The sequence below is a fragment of the Prionailurus bengalensis genome, chromosome C2, assembly GCF_016509475.1.
Source record: "Prionailurus bengalensis isolate Pbe53 chromosome C2, Fcat_Pben_1.1_paternal_pri, whole genome shotgun sequence".
Taxonomy (NCBI): Eukaryota; Metazoa; Chordata; class Mammalia; order Carnivora; family Felidae; genus Prionailurus; species Prionailurus bengalensis.
In genome coordinates this window covers 45931057-45954377 of record NC_057350.1, presented here as the reverse complement: position 1 = coordinate 45954377, position 23321 = coordinate 45931057, and the positions used below count along the sequence as shown (strand labels likewise).

Genomic DNA, 23321 nt, shown 5'->3' with positions numbered 1-23321 from the left:
TAAGGGAGTGGGCATTATGAGACTGACATGTTAAATGAATTCTGAGACATCAAAAAATGGAGATGAGTCTAAACATATTGTGCCAGGGGCTATAATTTCTTTGTCCATTCCCACCTTTGGGTTTATATTTGAGTTGTTTGTAGACTTGAGCAGGGAAGGAGGCAGGGGGAACTAAAAGTCAAAATGACAAGAGATATTTCATTAAAACCCTAAAAGATAGCGAAGATACAAGAAGTACTTTGGACTCTCTGTCATCTAGTGTAACTATGAAGAAGTGAAAGCAACTCTTCTGACCATTTCACAACAGAAAGTTGTGCAGCACCATTTCCCAAAATAGGTGCCATTGAAAATAAATTGCTAGTATGAGACAAGCAAAAGATTATATGGTCAAATAACTTTGGGTCACAAAGGGTTAGAAAATAGTCCTAATGTTGAGGCTTCTGAGTGCTTTTAATAAGTTAATATGCCTTGGTGAATCAGCAACAGAGATGTATAGAACTAAAATAACTTAAAAAGAGACCCTCTTTGGGGTTCCTGTGGAAGCCTTTCTCAAAGAAAGACACTTTGGCGTATTATGGGGTGTGGTACCTCTATGTACATGCTACAGATTCCCTTCTACTCATGTTCAAGATAAGATGAGGGTAAAAACCAAAATAGCTGAGGTTATTTACTCTTAGGTGTATTTAAAAGCAAATGATTGACTAGGGACTGAATTAAACATCTAATTATACTCCAGTTAATGATTCTTTCATTAAGCATGTGCCATAATATAGTACATTAATCAGGCGTGAGTTACTTAGTGTTACTTTTAAACAGTTTCTTGCAACCTTGTTTATCATGCCCACCAGTACCACAGAATGCATTCACATATATCAAGCACTTTTTTTCTCTCTCTGTAAGTGCTCTTCTATGCATTCTTCCCTTTTAGGGTTGCTCAGAAAGCCTTGGAATTTTCCTTTGCAGCTTTCTTTATTTTTTTCTCACACTTGTGCTATAGGAATGCTGTTGGCTCTACATTAAGAATACACCTAAAATAAAAAATAGAGCTACCCTATGACCCAGCAATTGCACTCCTAGGTATTTATCCAAAGGATAAAAAACGCTGATTTGAAGGGGCACATGTACCCCAATGTTTATAGAAGCACTATCAACAATAGCCAAATTATGGAAAGAGCCCAAATGTCCATCGGCTGATGAATGGATAAAGAAGAAGTGGTATATATATATATACAATGGAGTATTACTTGGTGATAAAAAAATGAAATCTTGCCATTTGCAACAATATGGTTGGAACTAGAATGTGTTATGCTAAGCAAAATAGTCCATCAGAGAAAGATAAATGCCACATGATTTTACTCATATGTGGAATTTAAGGAACAAAACAGATGAACATAGGGGAAGGGAAGGAGAAATAAGATAAAAACAGAGAGGGAGGCAAAACATAAGAGACTGTTAAATAGAGAACAAACTGAGGACTGCTGGAGGGGTGTTCCATGGGGGGTATGGACTAAATGGGTGAGGGCATTAAGGAGGGCACTTGTTGGGATGAGCACTGGGTGTTATATGTAAGTGATGAATCACTAAATTCTACTCCAAATCATTATTACACTATATGTTAACTAATTTGGATTAAAAAAATGACTAGAATTGATTCACTTGTAATCAGCTTCCTTTTCATTTTTAACTTCTTCGAACATTTTTGAATTTGGAACAGGCATTCTTTTGCCTTTTAATTTAAAAGACTACAGGCTGATATTCATTGTAACAATAGTTGATTTTTGATGTAAGATTCAATTTACCTATGTATCTACACATTCCTGAAGTTCAATAAAAAGATTTGATGTAATAATTTTTCACTTTTGTAATGTATATAAATACATACTCAGGGATTATAGAGAACAAATGTTGCAGATAAAGTTATCACCCTATGTGGCATAAAAGGAATTCCAAAGTTATGCTGATGAAGTTAGGTTTTGGTCTTCTAGGGTCCAAAACAAGAGTTATGCTATGTGCATTCTTTGGGATGTCACTATCGGGTTATTCTTGCTCTTTAAACTTTGCATTCAAGGCCTACAGGTTTTGTTTATGCAGGTTTTGTTTAACCATAAAACCAGAATCGAAGCAGGTTTCTGATTGCTTTCTGCTGTTCTTGTTGTGAATTAAATGAATCACAATGTACTGCTATTTCTTAGTTTGTCTCCTGCAAAGCACAGGCCCCAGAAATGTGATTTTCCTCTGGTTGGGAGCATGAATCCCCATATGGCTGTGTGTCTTGATGTATTAGAATCCTGCAAAGTTATGATTGTTCACCCCATATCTGATGTACACCCCTGCCCCCTGGCTGAGAACTGATGAAGTAAAAAATGGCTATGCCATAGCCCTCAAATGGACTAGGATGGGAAAAGATGGAGACCTACTGGCTTACAAGGTTGTGGTTTCAGAGATGTGCTTTAGATGACAGCACTGAATAACAAATATAGTGGCTTGCTTCAGCAAATGGTTTTCTTGTCTCCTTTTAATTGAATCAGTCAGTTATTAGAGACTCAAATAACCATTTCTTAAAGTGGTTGCAATAAGCAGAAGCCATTGTGCTGTACTTTTCAAGGACTTGATTCAAACTCTGTAATTGAATTTTCCTGATTCCACTAAGTCACAAGGGCTACAATACTGGCAGAAATCAGTAGAAGCTGGTCCTATCTAAAGAAAATTTGTTTTCATCATCTTTTAGTTAAAGATGCAGAATATGGGTCTACTAATTAATAAAATGATTAGGTAAATTATCTTATTGCCTAAAAATGGAAAACTACTTTGTATAGCCAGAAGTGCCCAGATATTCTTAAAAACTGCATGCGCAAATGGATAAAACTGAATTGCTGAAAATTGTAACTATTCTTGCATGAGCATGTTATGAAGCATTAGTAAGAGAGCCAGTGTGGATCAATGTGGCCTTATTAAAATCCTTAGATGGGTAGTAGAATTGAGACAATATGTGCACTTGGTTGGAATGCAGTTCCTGGTACATAGAAAAGAAGCATGGCACTGTTAATATGCTCCCATTACCATTCACATAGACAGTATTTCCTGGGCAATGAATCGCTACCTAATCATCTAGGTTTTTATTTTTCTTGGTATAGTGTTGTGCTTAGCTTGTAGGTTTCTTTCTGTTTTTCTGCATACACATCACTTCAAGTATAGCTCTTTCTTAGAAAATGCTTTTTCCATTGGAATGAATATGAATATATATATATATATATATATATATATATATAATTAAAGTGTAGTTGACATACAAGACTATATTAGTTTCAGGTGTACAACATAGTAATTCAACATTTATATACATTATAAAGTGATCACCATGATGAATCCTGCTACCATCTGTCACCACACAAAGTTGCTACAATATTATCGACTATATTTTTATGCTGTACATTACATTCCTGTGTCTTAGTTATTTTATAACTGGAAGTTTGTAACTGTATCCCTTCCCCTATTTCACTCATTTCCCTATCCCCACAACTCTGGAAACCACCAGATTATTCTCTGTATCTATGAATCTGCTTCTGTTTTGTTTTGTTTGTTTATTTTTTAGATTTCACATATAAGTGAGGTCATACCACATTTACCTTTCTCTGTGACTTATTTCACTTAGAATACTACCCTATAGGTCCATCTATGTTGTCACTAGTAGCAAGATTTCATTCTTTGTTATGGCTGAGTGGTATTCTGTTGTAAAAATATACCACATCTTCTTTATACAGTTATGTATTGTTGGATGCTTAGGTTGCTTCTGTGTCTTGGCAACTGTAAATAATGCTGCAATGAACACAGGGGTGCAAACTTTTCAAATTAGTGTTTTTTGTTTCTTTTTGAATAAATACCCAGAAGTGGAATTGGTGGACTGTATGGCAGCTCTATTTTTAATTTTCAGAGGACCATCCATACTGTTTTCCATAGTGGCTGCACAACTTTGCATTCCCATCAACAATGCACAAAGGTTCCCTTTTCTCTACATCCATGCCAACACTTGTTATTTCTTGTCTTTTTGATACTAACCATTCTGACAGGTATGAGGGAATACTTCGTTGTGGTTTTATTTGCATTTCCCTGATGATTAGTGATGTTGAGCATCTTTTCATGTGTCTGTTGGCCATCTGTATATCTACTTTGGAGAAATAGATATAGTGTCTACTCCACTCCTCTGCCCATCTTTTAATTGGATTACTTGTCTTTTTCATGTTGAGTTGTGTGAGTTCTTTATACATTTTGGATATTGATCCCTTATTGGTTATGTCATTTGCAAATATCTTCTGCCATTCAGTAGGTTGCCTTTTCATTTTGTTTCACCATGGTTTCTTTCATTGTGCAAAAGCTTTTTAGTATGATGCTGTCCTATTTGTTCATTTTCCTTTGGAATGTTTTTAAAAAAAGTATTTTCTGGAAAAACTTTTATACTCTACTACTATGTAAGTTATATCATTTAAATCAAGGGTAAAATATATTCTTGTTAATAGCAGACAAAACTATAATTAAAAATTATTACCAGGAAGCATCAGGCAGTTTTTGTTAGATCAGTCAGATATATTTCAGGCTGAAGTTGATTAAGATGGCCCTGGCTTGCTGTAATGGGGCATGAGCCCTTTGCTCCTCAGTGTACTCAGAAGTACATCAAGTCCTGAGCAAATAGATTCTGAAAAAATGGACTTGGCCAATGGGCCTAGTCTATAGACGCCCATGGAACAAGGTTCATCCTGATTTGGGGGCCTTTTCTTGGGAAAGCTGGTTTTGATGTCCTCAAATTGTAGCAAACCTATTCTTGCATATGACCTAGAGTGGAACTAACAGCCTCAACCTGATACTAACCTATCTTCCACTAGCGTAGGTTAGGCTGTTGGCAAAATATCCTAAAATTCAGATAATCACAGATGAGGTAATGTCCCCAAACCTGCGAATTCAGCTTGTTTTCCATCAGTGAAAGTGGATGGGGGATGCTATCCCTTTAAGGAAGTAGTTTCCTCTCCTCTCTTGCCCTGTCCTATGTCTGGAATCTGCAGGGATATTCATGCCACTCCCTGGGCAACACCAATTGCTTCTTCCTTTTTCTTCTCTTTTTTCCTCTTCCTGTCTCTGTCCTTAAGCTTTTTCACATTGAAGTTATTGAAATGATAGCTCAGAAAAATTTTTTTTGAAACCAAATACATGCAACTCTGACTTTATAGAAACAGAAAGTAGTGATAGGGAAGTGGTGTGTGCATAATTAATCTTTAAAGAGATTTCTTCATTTAAAAAGAAAATTCTCTACAGGGCCCTGTGAATAGCCAGTCTCCCTAGGGCCTTTCTTTATGGCCAGGTATACAGGTATTAGATTTACAGATTCAGTCCTGCATACTTCTGTGAGGCATGAGGAGGTGTTACCTGGTGAAGTTTCAATTTCCTTCTCACTACTCAGATCATTTTCACTTCTGAATACAAATGTGTCAAAGCTGAGGTTTCAATATGAAAAATCATTTTTAGCAAAACAAGTTTTAAGGAAACATTTATATAGTTTAGTATTTTAGAGTAAGTAATAAGTTTCTGCCCTCACATGACCCTGAGAGGGGTCACTTATGCAAATGGTAACAATAAAATCAATCTTAACACAATTTAAGGAGTTATTCCCACATATTCAAAGATGCATTTTTGCCCTCCCTTCTTCCTACCTTCCTTCCCCTTCTACCTTTTTCCTTCTTCTCTCTCTTTCTTTTTTTTTTCTTTCCTTCTTTCTCCTTACTTCCTTTCTGTCTTTCTTTTAAAACTAAAGAACGGTAGGCGGAAGTGTGGTACTAAAGATCCTCACTCACCACCATGCATTTGGCTTTTGTGCCTCATGTGACCTTCACAGTTGTTTTTATTGATAGTTGAAATTCTTTCTTTCTACCTAAACTTCCCCTAGCTACCTCCCATCCTCCAACAATAACATGTAAAAATAGTTACAGTAAATAAAACCCTGGTCTTGAAATCCAACCAAACTTCCAAAGTTGCAGAAATAAAAATAGTTTGGAAAAGGGACTAGTCATAGCAAAACACTGTTCAGAGAGGAGATACAGAGAGAAAAGCATGGGGTTATCATTATAAAGCCAAGAGGCCTGCAGCAGAAAGTAACATTCTTCAGAGGTGGAAGTTGGAGTAGTATCTGGTAGACCTGTAAAGCGCTTTGGGTGATTTAACAGGTAAGAACCAGAACTTGAAATTGGAATTGAAAAAGACTTATTATATTACTTAGTCCCTTTGGTCAGGAAAGGAACAATACAATTTTGGATCTAAATTTAATTGGGATTTAACTAGATTCTTTGAAACTTTTCCATTTTTCATCTGAAAAGCACAAAGTGCTCATCCTTTCAGCAACAGTGATGGACTGTATAATCCAGTAGTGCCTAGTGTATCCTAAATCAAGTTCTGAGCAGTCACAGCGGTGCAGTCAAAGGTATTCCTGAAATAAGAACCTAAACAGCTTTGCAGTGTGCATAGGGAAGAAGGTTAAACAGTTTAGATAGAATACAATCTGAATCATAGCTTCTATTTCTACTTTTTTTTAACATTGAAAATCTATGCTAGGATTTCATCTTTTATGCTACGATTCCTGCAGCAGTTTCTTAATAATTCCTGCTTATGTAGGACACTTAAAAAAAAAAGGAACATTTAGTCATTTTGGTCTGAGTCTATCCAAAGTAAAGAGTATTTTAAAGTACTATCTTCCATGCAAACAATACCAAGATTACAGCAAGGAGACTTGATATTAAAGAATAATAAGGCAATGTGCAAATTAAGCATATTATATTTGACTTCTATGAAAGACTATGCCACTTTCATAATCCAGTTGGATATGTGCTCATAAACTCATACTTTCCAACACACAGTCTCATATGCTACTCTATAATCAAGCAAAAACAGACTGAAGCTGGTTTTTAAGAAAGTGTTAGAGCGACTGGATAAGAATTTATCTCACCAACTTCTTCCTTATGAACATATTAGAGAAGTCCACATGTCTTGTCATGTCATTATTCCCTCTCTCTTCCCCAACCCTACCTTGCCCCAGCCTTCTGAGATAATAGAATTGAGATAGAGAAGGCAGTGACTGAATAGAGTGGCTATTTGTAAAGTTATTAAACCCCATGTCTTCTGGTCTCAGCCAGCTTTCTGTTCAGAGGAGGCATTTGTGATACATAGACAGGGCAAGTATAGAATGAGCCACATAAGTAGTATCATTTACATTTTTATAGATGGAGAAACTGAGACTCTGGGTAATATACTAAAAATGTATTTGTAATTGAGTTGACACCACATACAGGCCTCTAAGAATCCTAAAGGAAACTAAAATAGACCTTCTAGAAAATCTTCTACGATATTTTAAACTTAGGTGTTCTTAGAGGTTCTTTACCATCTCACAGTTCCCAGATCTAATGAGTGAAACCTTCATTGTGGAAGACCTAGGAATCCAGAGCAGATGAATAGCAGTAGGCTAGTGAAAAAAATTAGAAAACTCTTCACAATATCTGTTTTGAAGAAAGAAATAGAAGTGTGCATGTGATGGTGACGGTAATTTATAAAGTACCTCTGTGGACAGTGAATACACTAGAATGGAGTGAGTGTACCACATGCTAAAAATTCAGGAAGATATTATACACTGTTCGAATCAGAGAGTTTTTTCCTCCTGTTTAAAGGCACGATGAATCCCCATCCTGAGTTGTCCATAAATTTTTATAAGTGAGTGATCCATGCCCTGGATCTGGGTTGCAGAAAGACAAGAAACTGTCATTGAGTAAAAAAGGTTCTAAAACTTGATATGCCTGTAATTCTCAGGTAAGCCTGGGCTTGGCAATAACATCTCAGGAGACCTGAGAAAACCTATAGGAAGAAAGACAGTATAAGAGATGTAAAAAGTGAAGCAGGTAAGTCTATTTGTACCAGGTACCAGAGATGACCAACTACCATGTTTTCTACTGTATTTTTGTGGATCTATCTAAGAAGGAAGGTTGCCTTTGTACCTTTTTGTCTAACTTCCTCTCAATTTTAGTTAAGGATACCAGTCAGTGGCATTTTCAGACCCTTGTGGGAAGCATTTTTTAATCCTGTATTTAATTACCCAATAATCTAGTTGTATGTATGATGTTTTATGTGTATATTCAGCAATATGCATTATAACTTGTAAAGCTAATTATGAAGTATTTTATTTCCAGGAAATGGTTAAGGTCTGTCTTTTCTGCCTTTGTGTGATTGGTGTATAATGTAGCTAGCTCCTCATTATCTGAAAAGGGATGGTACTCTTAGGCAGGATGTTTATTGCACAGAAAATCCCCAACAACATTTCAATATGCTTAGAAAGTGGGCTTTTCATCAAACTTGTTAACAAGTTGCAACAGATGAGTGATATCTTCCCCAGAGAAATAGCCACAATGCATTAAGGAGAAGTCAGAAGAAGCAGAGAGCCTAGATAATCCATCGGTTAGTTAATTCACACCTGAATAATTGAGAGTTTGCTTTTCCAGTTATTGAATATTTATGAAGGTTCTACAATGTGCTGGAAAGTAGATGTGCCAAGTAAAAATACCAAAGAAAGCCAACCTGCACGCAGTTTCTGTTTAATACAGATCTTACTACTTGACTGGAACATGCAAAATAGAGTGTGTTTTCAAATTTCAGTGTGTATAAGAATCATGAGGAGGAGTGTGTCTGTTAAAATGGCAGATTTTTAGATGAGCCTCAGAGGTGTTCCTTAGGAATCTTCATTTTTAATAATTTACCCCAGATGATTCTGAAGCAGGTAGTCCAAAGACTTTTCTTGGAGAAATTATCAATGTAGGTAATGACAGGACAAGTTTATTTCCTAGAAGGCACAGATAAGAAATCAGAGATTTACTGACCTATGAAATGAAGAAAGAAAAATCTGAAAGAGAATGCTTATTTGCATAAAGGAGAGTATGAGCATAAAGAAAAAAAATGAGGCTAGATAATTAAATAATGGTATTATAAGAGATCTTAGTGTCTTAGAGATTTGCTATAATGTAAAAATGTCTCTAATTTACTATAAATTACTTACAGTCCATGTAAATTACACTTCAGATGTGCGTGGTTATTGCCATCTCACAGCTCACTCCTGGCTCACTAGCATTATAAGAGGAAGCCCAGACTCCAGAGGGGACTGATAAAACTGTTGAGCTATTTATACTGGATCAATATCACAAGCTTCAATAAATAGTATAATGAATGTCAGAAAAGAAATTTCTTTGTTTAAATTGGCAGATTTTTAACCAGCATAATGGATGTTAGAAGTGGTGAAATTAGTGGCATTCAAGATACGTAGCTTGGCTAAAATTATTTAGTGATAATTTATTCTTCTTGCATATCCAGGATATAGAAATGCAGAGAGGCCTACAGCTCGCCTGTCATCTGAGGGATGGATTCTACTCTCTCAATAATCTCTAAATGGTGCACACAGTGAATCTGCTCGGCCTATAAGGCTACAGAATCTTGGCCTTGGGATGTTGCCTAGACTTCTTTAATTGATATATATTTTTTCAGGCAATATGTTTAGAGAATCCCTTATACGAATGGAGAGCTGGAACCTCATTGATCTCATAGAATTGAGAATTGTATGAATAAATTGTATGAATGTCTTGTACATGTTTGTTAATAAATGTTTGTGTGTTGAGGGTTGACACATGAGGCAGAATTGTTCTGACTTGCTCTAATTTTAACTTGAAGCAAGTTCATGAGGGTGGTTGCTCATTTTCAGGCACCTCAAGTATTTAGGTTGGTATAGTTATCTACTAAAAACACTTTATGAGTTAGTTGCCATGAACTCACTTGGCTTAGACCAGGTCTCACACAAATGTAAAAAAGTAAAACTTCAATTGGGAGAGAAATTTGGTGAATCTTCTCTTGGGGATCTTTCTTTTGTAAGAAGAACTGAAAAAGCCACCTAGTTTTTAGACTTTCTCTATTCATTGTCCTGCTTTTCTGGTCCCCGAAAGATATGAAAGGGTCAATAGAGGCTTGGTAGAAATGGTGTCAAAAGGCATACAGCCTCTGCTGGGTCATTCACTCAATGACAAAAAACAAACATGAGAAACAAGGATAAAATTTTGCCTTTTCAAACACCTGTCCACTGTGCTGTCTACTGGGCTAGGATCTCCATGTTATTTCAGATCTTGCCCAGGCTATTCTGTAAAAGAGATACAGTAAAACCTTGGATTGCAAGTAACTTGTCCTGCAAGTGTTCTGCAAGACGAGCAAACATTTCTAATAAATTTTAACTTGATAAATGAACGATGTCTTGCAATACGAGTGGTATGTGACACCGAAGATCACATGATCACAGGTGAGCTAAAGATTCTCACCCCCCCACCCCCACTCGGGGATTAGGGGTGATCATCTTCCATGCTCAGATGCTCAGTCTCAGGTCACGGTGTTTGTCAGAAATTGTGATTTTTCAGAACAATAGAAGGTGCTCACAACTGGCACTAGGGTATTTTTTGTCACTTCAAAAGCACCTATGGACAGTCCATTGCTTTTCCAAACAAGAGTAAGCATAGGAATACTTTGCTTCATCCTAGTTCAGTCTGCCTTCTGATAGAGACCCTTTCCTCTGCTGCCTTATTGTCAGTTACATTAAATACAGTACATGACAAGTGTTTATTAATACTGTACTGTAGTCAAAATCTGTGCGGGTGTATACACTGGCCCCCATGGATACAAAGGTTGAAAAGAAAGGTGGTAAGAAGAAGGAGATGATCATAATGGAAGGAAATCATTAAGAAGTATGAACGAGGTATGCAAGTGGCTGAAATTGCAAGATTTTATAAGAAGTCAATGTCTGTATCTCATCTGCAAAGGAAGAGGAGAAAAAGAGGAATCCCTTACTTCAAATGAAATCAGGGAGATGTGTAAAATGTGGGAAACTGGGCAAAATTTTGTAGGAAAGGACCACCTGAAAAAGGCTGTAGCAGTGTGAGGAATGAACCTGTTTAACGACAATGCAATGTCACATTTCCACGAAATCCTCAAAAGGGGGCAAAAGCAAGTGTCATTGGATAGATTCCTTGTTAAAGTTGCACAAAAAGAAAACGACTTCATTGAGGTAACAGATAGTGGTGATTCTGTTAGTGATAGTGAAAGTCATCCTGCACAATAACCCTCTTCTCTCTTGTCTCCCTCACACTGGCCATGAAGGTTTTCAAAGGTAAGTGCAGGGCAACTTATTTATTTTTCTTTATATTTTGTATTTTATTTATTATTTTGTATTATATTGCAGTATTGTAATCATTTTTATATGACTATTTTTGGCTTGTAGAACAAATCATTTGAGTTTCCATTATTTCTTATGGGGAAATCCATTTGGGTATACAAGTGATTTGGATTACAAGCATATTTCTGGAATGAATTATGCTTGCAAACCAAGGGGTTTTACTGTACTTTTTTTTCCTTCTTATTTTGAGTGTCTCAACCCCCATCCCCCTGCTTCCCCAAGTAATTGCTGGTTTAAAAAAAAAAGAATTAAAGCTAATCAGAAAGTTCTAGTTGTATGTTCCTCAATTTTCTGCTTAATATTTTAAAGTAATCATATGCTTTCAGTGTATCTTCCTAGAAAAGATGTTATATCAGTTAACACTTTTCACATTTATTTATCCATAGGTACTCAGATATGAAAATGTTCAAATGTGTTACATGATAATTTAGTTTTCTACAGTATAAGTGAAACTGTAAATGGGAAAATGGAAATGTTATATCTATATATTTATAGCAACATCTTTTCTGAGGTGATATTATATAAAATCAGTTCAGAACATGTAACCCAGCACCCTTTCATGCTGAATGGTAACAATATCTATGAGGTAATATCAACATATTAAAGAGTCAAGTTATAGAGCAGGAGATTAAGCTATAGACATTGTGAAAGTTTAAGAATGTTCCTCTAAAATGTCATATTTTCAATAAAAGTAGGAGATTTAGGCTGGGTATTCTCTTACTTTTACAGTTATATGATTTATTAGATAATGTTAACATGCAGAGACAAAGTGGGAGATATCTATAAATAACATTGTATATGTTTGCCACAACTTGCCAGCAAATTATCATTTTGAGATATGATATGATGTTTCTGATTAATAAACCAAAAGGGAAACTCAGTTATGAATTCCTGCAATTAAACTTCATAACTAAGCCAAAATAAAGCCAACATTTGTAAGTCAGAATAACCCATTAGGGAAACTAATATGGTAGTGTTCTAAGGCTACACTGGGTAGAAAAGTGTTTAATGGAAAGAGGTAGGAAATACTTAAAAGACAAACTTGTTGGAACTTTGCACATGACAACAAGACATTAAAATAAAGCTTTCACTTCAAATGAGAAATGACAGTGTCTTCAATTCTTTTCAGTTGAGTTCAGGGAACAGTTCTTGGGCAATAAACTAAAGCCTCTTCTCCAGATGGCCATTCTTAGTTCAAAGAAAGATAATCTCACAATGCTTTGGATCTCAGAGATAGGGGATTTTATGGGTTGAATTGTATCTCCCTCAAATTCCTATGTTAAAATTCTACCACCTAGGACCTTAGAATATACACTTACTTGGAAATAGGGTGGTTGCAGATATAATTAGTTATGGTGAGGTGACACTGGGATTGGGTGGGCCCCTAATTTAGTACCCATATAAAAAGAGGAAATTTAGACATAGTGAGAGGCACACAAGGAGAATGCCATGTGAGCATGAAGGCAGACATAGGGATAATGTTTCTACAAGCCAAGGTACGTCAAAGATTGCCAGCAAACCACCAGAAGCTAGGAGAGAGGCATGAAATGGGATTCTTTCTCTCAACCTTCAGGAGGAACTCACCCTGTATAGTTCTTGAGCTCAGATTTCTAGCCTCCAGAACTGTGAGAGAATAATTTCTTAAGCCTCTCAGTTTGTGCTACTTTATTATGCAGCCCTAGCTAATTCATACAGGGGTAGAAATAACACTGAAAACAAAATCTCTAGGGGCACCTTGGTGGCTCTTGATTTGGTTGGTTGGTTACATGTCTGACTCTTGATTTCAGTTCAGGTCAGGAGTTCAAGGTGGTGAGATTTAGCGCCACATGGGGCTTTATGATGGGTGTGGAGCCTTCATGAGATTTTCTCCTTTTCCCTCTGCCCCTGCCTCACTCATTCCCTCTCTTTAAACAAAACAAAACAAAACAAACAAAACAAAACAAAAGAAAACAAAAAAAACAGGGGTACCTGGGTGGCTCAGTCGGTTAAGGGTCCAACTCTTGATTTTGGCTCAGGTCATAATCTCTGGGACCATGGGATCAAGCCATGTGTTGGGCTCTGTACTGGTGGTGCCTAGCCTGCTTGGGATTCTCTTTCCCTCTTTCTCTGCTTCTCCCCAATCCGTGCTCACTGCACCCCCCAAAATAAATAAATAAACATTACAAAAAACAACAAAACCAAACAAAATCTCTATCCTTAAAGTGCCTACCATCAGTTGTTCTACTATTAAAGTAGATAATCCCATTGGTAGAGTTTTGTCACTTAAATTGCAACATCAGGAGCCTGGAAACAGAAGTAGGTGAAAAGGAAAATGTATGTTACAAAGGGCTGAATTTTGATGAGGCTGAAGATGAAGGGGACAGGCATTAATGTGCATTCTTGAAATAGCTGACTATGAGATCAAGGCTGGGAAAACAAGTGAGGGAAAAAATGTTGGAAAGGTAGGTATTGATGAGCTACATCAAGCATAGGTAAAGTGGGGTTAGTGGGAGAAGTGGAAGATTAGGTGGGCACAGGATATTGTTTTAAAGACTTCTATTCTTTTAACTCTGGATTTGGGATTTGGGATTTAACTCTGGATTTGGGATTTGGGATTTAACTCTGGAGAGGGATTTGTACCCTCTTCAAAGGACAAATGTGGGGCACTGTTTCTTTTTAAACATTTTAAAGATGCCAATATATTTCTGAATTCTAATGAAAAGCACACAGTTGCTACCTTGTCAATGTTTCCAAAAATTCTTTAAAAATGTAAAGTGTTTTAGACACTTTATAAAAGCCACATAAAAATTAGTACAGTGACCATCCACATATACACTGGTTGGCTTAAAAAATATAGCATTTCAGGAGTGCCTGGGTGGCTCAGTTGGTTAAGCATCTGACTCTGGGTTTCGGCTTATGTCATGATCCCAGGACCAAGGGATTGAGTCCCAAGATGGCCTGTTTAAGATTCTCTCTCTGTCTCTTTCTCTCTCTCCTCCTGCCCCTCCCCCGCTCGTGTGCATGCTCTCTCTCTCTTAAAAAAAAAAAAGAAGAAGAAAATACAGCATTTCTAATGCAGTTAGTACAGTTTAAGCCTTTTAAGCCCCAGGGGTTCCTCTTCTAGTTCTCACTTCTGCCCTGACTCCCACCCCACTGGTACCTTCTACTCTAAACTTGTTTATCATGCATTGCTTTTTGTATCTCCCCCTTGAGTCATCCATATCAGAGGCAAGAGGGCTGAAGTCTTTATACCCACTGCCCCTGCCAGTTATCCATCAGAGGCTGTCCCTGAAGGGATGTGGATTCCAAGTTGCTTCCCAACTCCTTTTGCCAGCAGGCAAAGTGGGTGCCAGCCATCTTTAGAGCAGTCTTCTGACAAAGCCCCAGATGCTGACTGGTACAGTAAATGCATACTGGGAGCCTGTGTATATAAAGATGGTAAAGGAGATGAGAAACATGAGAAGCATGCTGTCAGTGTTGGCCACCTGCCACATCACGTGGGTACACCACACTTTATTTTCTGGTGGCCATTTAATTCATGCAGATCTTTATTCCATTTTTTTAAAAGATTTTATTTTTAACTAGTCTCTACACCCAACATGGGGCTTGAACTTACAAACCCGAGATCAAGAGTCACATGCTTTACCGACTGAGCCAGCCAGGAGCCCCTGCTCAGTCTTTAATAGAAGATGCTAAGAGTATACCATAAAACATAGGCACCTTCAAGCATTCCCTAAAGATTTATTTTATTTTGCAATTTAAGAAAAAATATAAATCATCCATAAAATTCTTCTGTATGAAAAATCACTTTAAGAGAGGAAGACTGTTTATTCTGGATTGTCAGATACAAAGTGAACTGGGAGATGAGTTAGAACTCCTTAAAGAGAGCAGTTTGTTTTGATGTCTTAGGTCCGGATGCTGCAGGCAAGGGATCCTTGCTGTAAGTGGGGACAGGGCCTGTGTCCGGGCCTCTGAAGGTACCCTCATCAAAGAAGAATCCTCTGTTCTCCAGGGTGCTTCCAATCCCTTTTTAACTTTCCAGTTTACAGCTTGCTTAATCCTTGGCTATTTCATTTAATGCTTTAAAACATATGTTTCACCTTTACTGTCTTTTTTCTCACTTGTTTAATTCATATTTATTTTTTAAGGTTTTTTTTGTTTGTTTATTTAAGTGGGGATCAGGAGATATTTGCAAAAAGGGACAGGCTAATTGCCCAATCCCAAGGCAAGGAGGCTTGATAGCTTGATATCTGTTCCCTCCTTCCTCATCTCTCCAGTCTCTGTACTCCCTCACTCTTAGATTTTTGAAATACTAAAAAAGATTTCTATCTTCTATTTGAGCTAGCTCCAGAGGGTCTCCAGGACCCAAAAGGAAGGCTTGTGGGAAAGGAAGGCGTACTAAATCATACATAAACAATGCTTCTGACATGTTGACGTAAATGAAGGGGAAAGGTATACTTTTCTACCCCCAAGAGCAGAGTACTTTCCACAAATGTGCTGAGGACCAGTATAAGAGCAGTGCTGATTTTGTCCATGCAGCTCACGGACATCATGAGAGAAATCCAACTGTGAACACCCTTCCCCCACCCCCAAGTTGTGTGTATTAGTTTCAGACCAAAAGAGAAATTTTGAAAGATGTGATGGAGTAGTAATGCATAAAGAGAATCCCTGAAATGAAAGCAAATCTCATTACAACTGTGATTTCAGGATTCTTTTACTCAACTATGAGAATTTTCCTTTTAATGGCTTGACTTTTTTTTTTTAATTTTTTTTTCAACGTTTATTTATTTATTTTTGGGACAGAGAGAGACAGAGCATGAACGGGGGAGGGGCAGAGAGAGAGGGAGACACAGAACTGGAAACAGGCTCCAGGCTCCGAGCCATTAGCCCAGAGCCCGACGCGGGGCTCGAACTCACGGACCGCGAGATCGTGACCTGGCTGAAGTCGGACGCTTAACCGACTGCGCCACCCAGGCGCCCCATGGCTTGACTTTTAAAAATAACCAACTAACACACAACAACCACACAGAGAACACAAACTGATCACCTTCCAAGGGAGAATCTTATACTCCTTCCAGTTTTCAGCAATTAAGGAGCTGGTTAGTATGAGGAACTGACTGTGTCCCTCCAAAAATCCTATGTTGAAATCCTAACCTCAATGTGATGATGGTATTTAGAGGTGGAGCCTGTAGGAGATAATTAGGTTTAGATGAGGTCATAAGGATTAGTGTCCCCAAGATGGGATTAGTGTCCTGATAAGAAGAAAAGGCTAGAGCTCTCTCTTTTTTCCACCATGTGAGGACACAGTGAGAGAGCAACTGTCTGCCAGCCAGGGAAAGAGCCCTCACCAGGGAAATGAATAAGCTGGCATCTGGATATTGAACTTCCAACCTCCAGAGCTATGAGAAATAAATTCCTGCTGTTTAAGCCACCCAGTCTATGGTGTTTTGTTATGGCAGCCCAAAATGACTTGAGAGTTAAGTTGAGAAAATTTCTAATAGGTATTTTAGTCTGGATGTCTGCAAACCTGATTATACTACTTGTAGTATAATTGTAGAATTTGCCACTTGAATACCTGAGTTTTATGAACTATAAACTGTCTCAGTAATAGTGCCCCATCCATCACAAACTCCAGTGTTCTATAAAGTTTCTTGAGTGTTTGAAGCCAGGGGAAGAACTCTTACAGTATATTAATATCTTTCTTTAAATGAATGTAGGGGCTTGAGTCCCCCCCCCCCCCCGCCGACGATGCCAAGTTAGCTGACCAACATTAGGGAGCCTGGTCTTAACTACAATTCTTTCCCCTCTAAACTTATCTTGATAATGTTCCACAAAAAACCTCTTTATCAACATTTTCCATTTATATGAAAAATGCAGCGTCTAGTATGAGGACAAGAAAGAGACTGGTGGTGCTATGGTACCACACAAAGAGATGTTATTTTTGGATTTACAAAGGCAGCAGGGAACTAGCATTTTCTACTGTATTAAGGGAAGTAACTCGCCTTAGAAATAAAGTGAAAGAGAATGTACCTAATGTAAACTTTGAGCAAATGTATTGATACAAACAACAAGAAAGCCCTCATTGAAAACTGGAAGAATTCAGATTAGATCAAAATAGAACTATTGCTTTACATATATTTTTACTGAGAAAAACTTGGGATTTAATATTAGGATGTCATTTTTTTAAAATGTTTATTTATTTTTGAGACAGAGAGAGAGCATGAGCAGGGGAGGGACAAAGAGAGGGAGACATAGAATCTAAAGCAGGCTCCAGGCTGAGCTGTCAGCACAGAGCCCAACGTGGGGCTCGAACCCACAAACTGTGAGATCATGACCTGAGCCAAAGTCAGAGGCTCAACCGACTGAGCCACCCAGGCACCCCTAGGATGTCATTTTCTTATACACTGGATAGATCTACGGTAAAATGTATTTTGTTTTATTTTCATAACCTGGTTTCAAGATATTTTAAGTCATCCTTTTGTCATCCCGATGAAATTGGAATTAAAGAATACTCTCCAGATATTGTCATCTATTGATACCTTCACTGGCAGACCGTGTCTGACCATGATGGCTAAGATTCTGGGACAGCGCAGACAAAATCAGGCACGGAATACATCTTACAGAATCCTGTTTTAATGGGGCACATTTCTGTCACATTGTGCCACATTCATATTTCATTTTTATTTTTCTCATTCTTGTGTGTCTGCCTCTTGTAAATTGTGGCCTAGTTCATTCATCCTCTCTTCTGCCTTGCATTGTGCCAGACAAGTTAAATACAAGCCATGTGCAGTGAGGGACAAGAGACTTCCTAAATGAGTCTGAACACCCTTCACATTCCAAAGTTCAGATTCACGCATACTGCATTTCCTGCCAATGTGAATGGCAGGATGGCTACAATCTAGACAGTGGAGAGACATGAGGAGCTTCAAAAAACTTTTATTAGAGACTATCCTGGAAATGTGACCTGGATTAACATTAAAAATTCAAAGTTAGAAAACTAGTAAAAATGGATATATAGTGATAGTTTTAAAAATTCCAGAGAACAGTGCAAAATACCAAAGGGAGTATTAATAAATGGCATTATATCTTAAGATTGTTAATATAATCCTCTTTCTGTCAGTGTTTTATAAGGTTTCAAGAATAGGAATTAAAAACAAAAAAAGAAATATTTAGCCAGAAGCTTAATTCAAAATATCACAAAAAATGGACTGCTTTGGTTTTTGAGACTTCCTTATATTCCCTCGTTTCAGGATAAGAAAATTAGCCGTTTACAAATACACTTCCTTATGATCTTATTAGGTGCTAAAATGCTTTTGTATTTGTCTGGGCTATTTTCTAATACTTGAATAAACTGTAATAGTGTTGGTAGGAGGGAGAAATTCTTACTTGAACAGATGTGGTCTAAATTCTGTGGTTTTATAATCTAAAGTATAATATGAAGTAATGCAGAAAAATAGTTTAGAATTGTTTTATTGACAATTAACTTATATATTACTATCCTCATATCCAAAATAGATTGGGAAAACATATCTATAAAATAAATGACATTTATTTTTCAAAGTAGTGCCTGCAATTGCTATTATTATTTCTGGTAATTTCCCCAATACAATAGAAAATCCACTGGAGTATTGTATATTTTAATACTCTTTTCAGGTTTAACTCTTGACTGTTTCTCTCTTTATTAATAAGAGTTTAATCAGGTTTCCTGGTTTTTTATTTACATTTTTCTCTTACATGTATCAATTAGATATAAGCTACTGAGCCCAAATCTGTAGAATTTCTCACTGCTTTAAATCCCCTGCTAAAATCATGGTTGTACTGCACTCTGGCCCTTAATTAAATGGCCTCTTCATGGTCTCTTAAATATTCTCAAAACTAGGAGTTTCACTCCAATGCAAGAAAACTTAGCATTGGTATTTAACAGTGTCAATGAAGAGTCTGCATTTTTTTTTTCCATTAAGTTTTTCTCTATTCTGGTCTTTCACCTGATTTTATCTTTTTTAACTGTTTATTTTGAGAGAGACAGAGAGAGTGAGGGGGAGGGGCAGAGAAAGAGGGGGAGAGAGAGAATCCCAAGCAGGCTCCATGCTCAGCACAGGGCCTAACATGGGGGCTCTATCCCATGACTGCATCCCAGGACTGAGAGCACAACCTGAGCCAAAATCAAGAGTCAGACGCTCAACCGAATGAGCCACCCAGGTGTCCCCTACCTGATTTATTTCAAACATACACTGCTTTCGCTTACTTTAACAATTCCTTTTTTCTGATTTTATATATATATATATATATATATATATATATATATATATATATATATCCCACCCCCCCAACAGGGATTATGTTTCCACTCGTACCTTAAATTTTATAGGTGAGAACAATGGTAAATTATTTTAAAGTCTACATTTTTGTCTCAATTTAAATGTGAGAAATTTCTCAGTTAAATATTAGGATTCAATCAGTTTTCTCTGATCTTTCCTCTGTTCTTATAGGTAAATGATTCAGAGTTATTAAGCTTTAATAAACAGCACACAAATAAAATCCTTGTAGATCAGAGCTCATTAAAATATACATCTTCTAGGGGCACCTGGGTGGCTCAGTAATTTAAGAGTCTGATTTTGGCTCAGGTCATGATCTCACAGTTTAAGAGTCTGAGTCCTGCATTGGGCTCTGTGCTGACAGCTCAGAGCCTGGAACCTGTTTCAGATTCTGTGTCTCCCTCTTTCTCTGCCCCTCCCCTGATCGTGCTCTGTCTCTTTCTCAACAATAAATAAAAACATTAAAAAAATAAAAAATATATACACCTTCTTTTTCAGACAATATTAAGCTAAGAAAAACAAAGTTGCTTTTTCTGGATTTCAAAAATTTTCAAATGTCCTGTGTCCCATTCATTCACCACAAGGGGGCATGTCTATACAGATGCATGGATTCCCTGTGGTAGCATCATTTGATGATTTCATGAAGGTTTTGTTTTATTTTGTTTTGTTTTATTATGCCTTTATGTCTTTTTTTTTTCCTTAGTATGTGCAGTTTTTATCAACTAATCCTAAGACTACTGTGGTTTCTAAGGATGAGTGTGGAGAATGCATTTCACTTTAGAACCAGAAAAAATATTCTAGGTCAAAATCTAGAAACTAAACTTCCTACAGTTTCTTCCATTTCCCATAAGGTATACTGGAGTTCAAATAAAACCTAATCATTTCCAAGTACCCTCAAACCCCATCAGCTTTAGATATATTAAACAATCAATGGCATAATTTGAAAAATACACAACTGTTTCAAGACTGAGATAAAATTCCGCACCTGGTGTAACTAAATGACTTCGCTATCTGAAAAAGTTTCTTCATGTTTTTGGGCAAGCTATATATCATAGTTTAGGGTATGTTCACAATATGTTACAGGTCTTCAATAAGTGCCCAGAGAGGGGCATACATTTCTACATCAGTCAGTACTGGAGAGAAATGAAGTACATATTCAGATTAATGTCAGATAAGCTATTAATTTTTGTTTTGTGGTATGTTCTCTTATTGTAATGCCAACAATTCCAACTTCCCATCGCCCTCACCACTTCCCTCCCTTCCTCTCGCATCCCCTTTCCCTCTGTACTGACAAATATTTTACCTGCCTGGGACTTCAGTCAGGCTGGTGGAGGAAATGACTGGTATGTGTCCAGATTGTATTAGAGCAGCTAATCAGGATGGAACCTTTAAATAACTTGTGTCACAATTAGCTGGGTGTTTATTAGGGATCCAGATTTGCAGATCATACCTTGCTACTCCTCCCCCAGACCTACTGAATGAAAATGAATCTCTGAGGCTGGAAACTGGGAATCTGAATTTTAAGTAAGTGCCTTAGGTGATTTTTATGCTGTTAATCCCAAAAGAAGCTATGATCCACACTTCAGTTTATTTATTATCTTGGTTGTTGTAACACTTCTGTAAAATGGAGAGTGGACAGCTTTGTTAATTCTACTCAAGATGTGGAAATTGAGGAGCTCAGGCTCCCCAAGGCACAAGGGTTTTAAATTAATGATCCACGTTTATTCACTGAATTATTGCCAAACTGAGATTAAAATTCAAGCTCCAAATTTATAATCCACTGTTTTTTAACCATATTATGTCTGTAATGTTTGTTTTCTCCATTACTTAATGATTCCATATACACACTGGGGTATTGAGATGTCTTGCTTATGAAACTCCATGGAGGTTGGCATGAAGATGAGGGGACGCAGCGTACCCCTTGATTTTGTTAGTTACTATTTTATATTAGAGCACAATTTAGTTCTATTGAATTTGTGTCCTCCTTTGAGTAGCAATTATTTCTAAAAGCAAATGTATTTGTAACTTTAGTACAAGAGTCAGAAAATTTTTCTAAAGCCAAAAAAAAAAAAAAGAAATCTCAGCTTTTGCAAAAATAAATGGTACAAACACTTAAATTAAAGAAGTTACCTTCCCTTAAAGAGATTTTACTTGTACAGCATATATGAAAAATAAACTTTTGAACCACTAAAAAGAAAAAGGTAACGATTCGGTTTCTATAAAAAGAAGAGAATTAAGGACCAGAATGTGTTGAGACCTAAATTATGCAACATATACAGGCAAGAGTAATCTACAAAACATTATCTTTATGTATAATTCATCTAGCAGCTGCCTATTTGTGACACATATTATACACTGATTAAGAGCATGGTTAAACAACTGAATAATGTGCATGCTTCATATAATAACACCCTGTTCTTATTGCAAGTTTAAAGAGGCAAAACTAGGTACAGGGAAACTTTCTGTGTTTATGTTAATTCGAACAAGACATGATCTGAATATATGAAAATACTGATGGATCATGGATGCATTCAGAGCTATTCTTTGCAGAGAGAGGCCCAAGGGAGAGTTTGGGGAAAACTCTTTGCAGCCTCCTTTTCGGCAGCCTTCTTTAACTTTCCTGTAATGAGCCATGACTGCAAATGTTTGTCCTTTGAAACCCTGATTGGTAAGTAAGCTAGCATAAACCAAGCAGGGGTAGCCAGGTGACAAAATGAATAAATGCGAGAAAAGTATTTATTTCTTAACAAGGATGCCAATAAATTTTTGTAATGTTTGAAATTCAATTTCATGTCTTTTAAAAGCAGACTCCAAGAGTCTGTAGTGCTTTGTCTAGCACTCCTAATGATTGTTTATGGGCTTGGAAAAGTTGATGACTGTGGGTCTTAATGGTAGGCCCTGGAGTGACAATGAGGGATAGGTATTGAATTGAAATTCTGAGGAAGAATCTGAGGTTTCTTGGACTATTGCCCAGAATTCCATTTTAAAAATCAGTAATGGTAATATTCATTTCCTTACTCTTATCTTTCATTTAAAAATAAATGTAGTACAGTGAAATGACCTTGAGCCATCTTTTTGATTGGAGAAGTTGCATTAAAACAATTACATAAACGTGTTCTTTAGTCACTGATTAATACCAAGGTGAAACTGGTATATACTGGTCAGAAGGATATCTTAGAGCTCTGCTAGGAGCTATTTCTCTATTTTTATTATATATATATATATATGTATATATATACACACATATATATACATATATATATCTCTTTTATCATAAAAGTAAATTATCATCACAGCATAATTTTAAAAGTTCAGTAAGCAAAATATACATCATCAAAGACTAAGAGATCAATCTCTTTATTTCTCAATCTTCAAGGCTTTCAACTACTACTATCTATTGCCTTCTGCATGGGACTCAGAGGTGAGAGATGGAAGGGAGTTTGCAAATGATAGAAGAGAATTTTCAAAGGGAAGTATTGGAAGAGGAGGAGGAGGAAGATTCAATTGTGAGACACTCTCCCTTAACATTGTCATTACTGCAATGGTTAAATGACACCATTTCCAATGGAAGAACCATGTGAGCTGTGCATACCACTTAATTTCTTTGGGCCTCAACTTCATTTGTTTAAAACACACACACACACACACACACACACACACACACACACACATCTAGGCAAAGCTATTGACACAAGATGTCCCAAATCTCCCCACCACTCTTTATTTTCTCTATTGCCAGTTTC

At 36.9% G+C, this 23321-nt stretch overlaps 1 protein-coding gene across 1 annotated transcript in view; it reads right to left on the bottom strand.

Annotated features, from left to right (window-relative positions):
• The window catches only part of EPHA6 (EPH receptor A6), an 882015-nt gene that overhangs the window by 69715 nt on the left and 788979 nt on the right, over positions 1–23321 (bottom strand). The window lies entirely within an intron of this gene.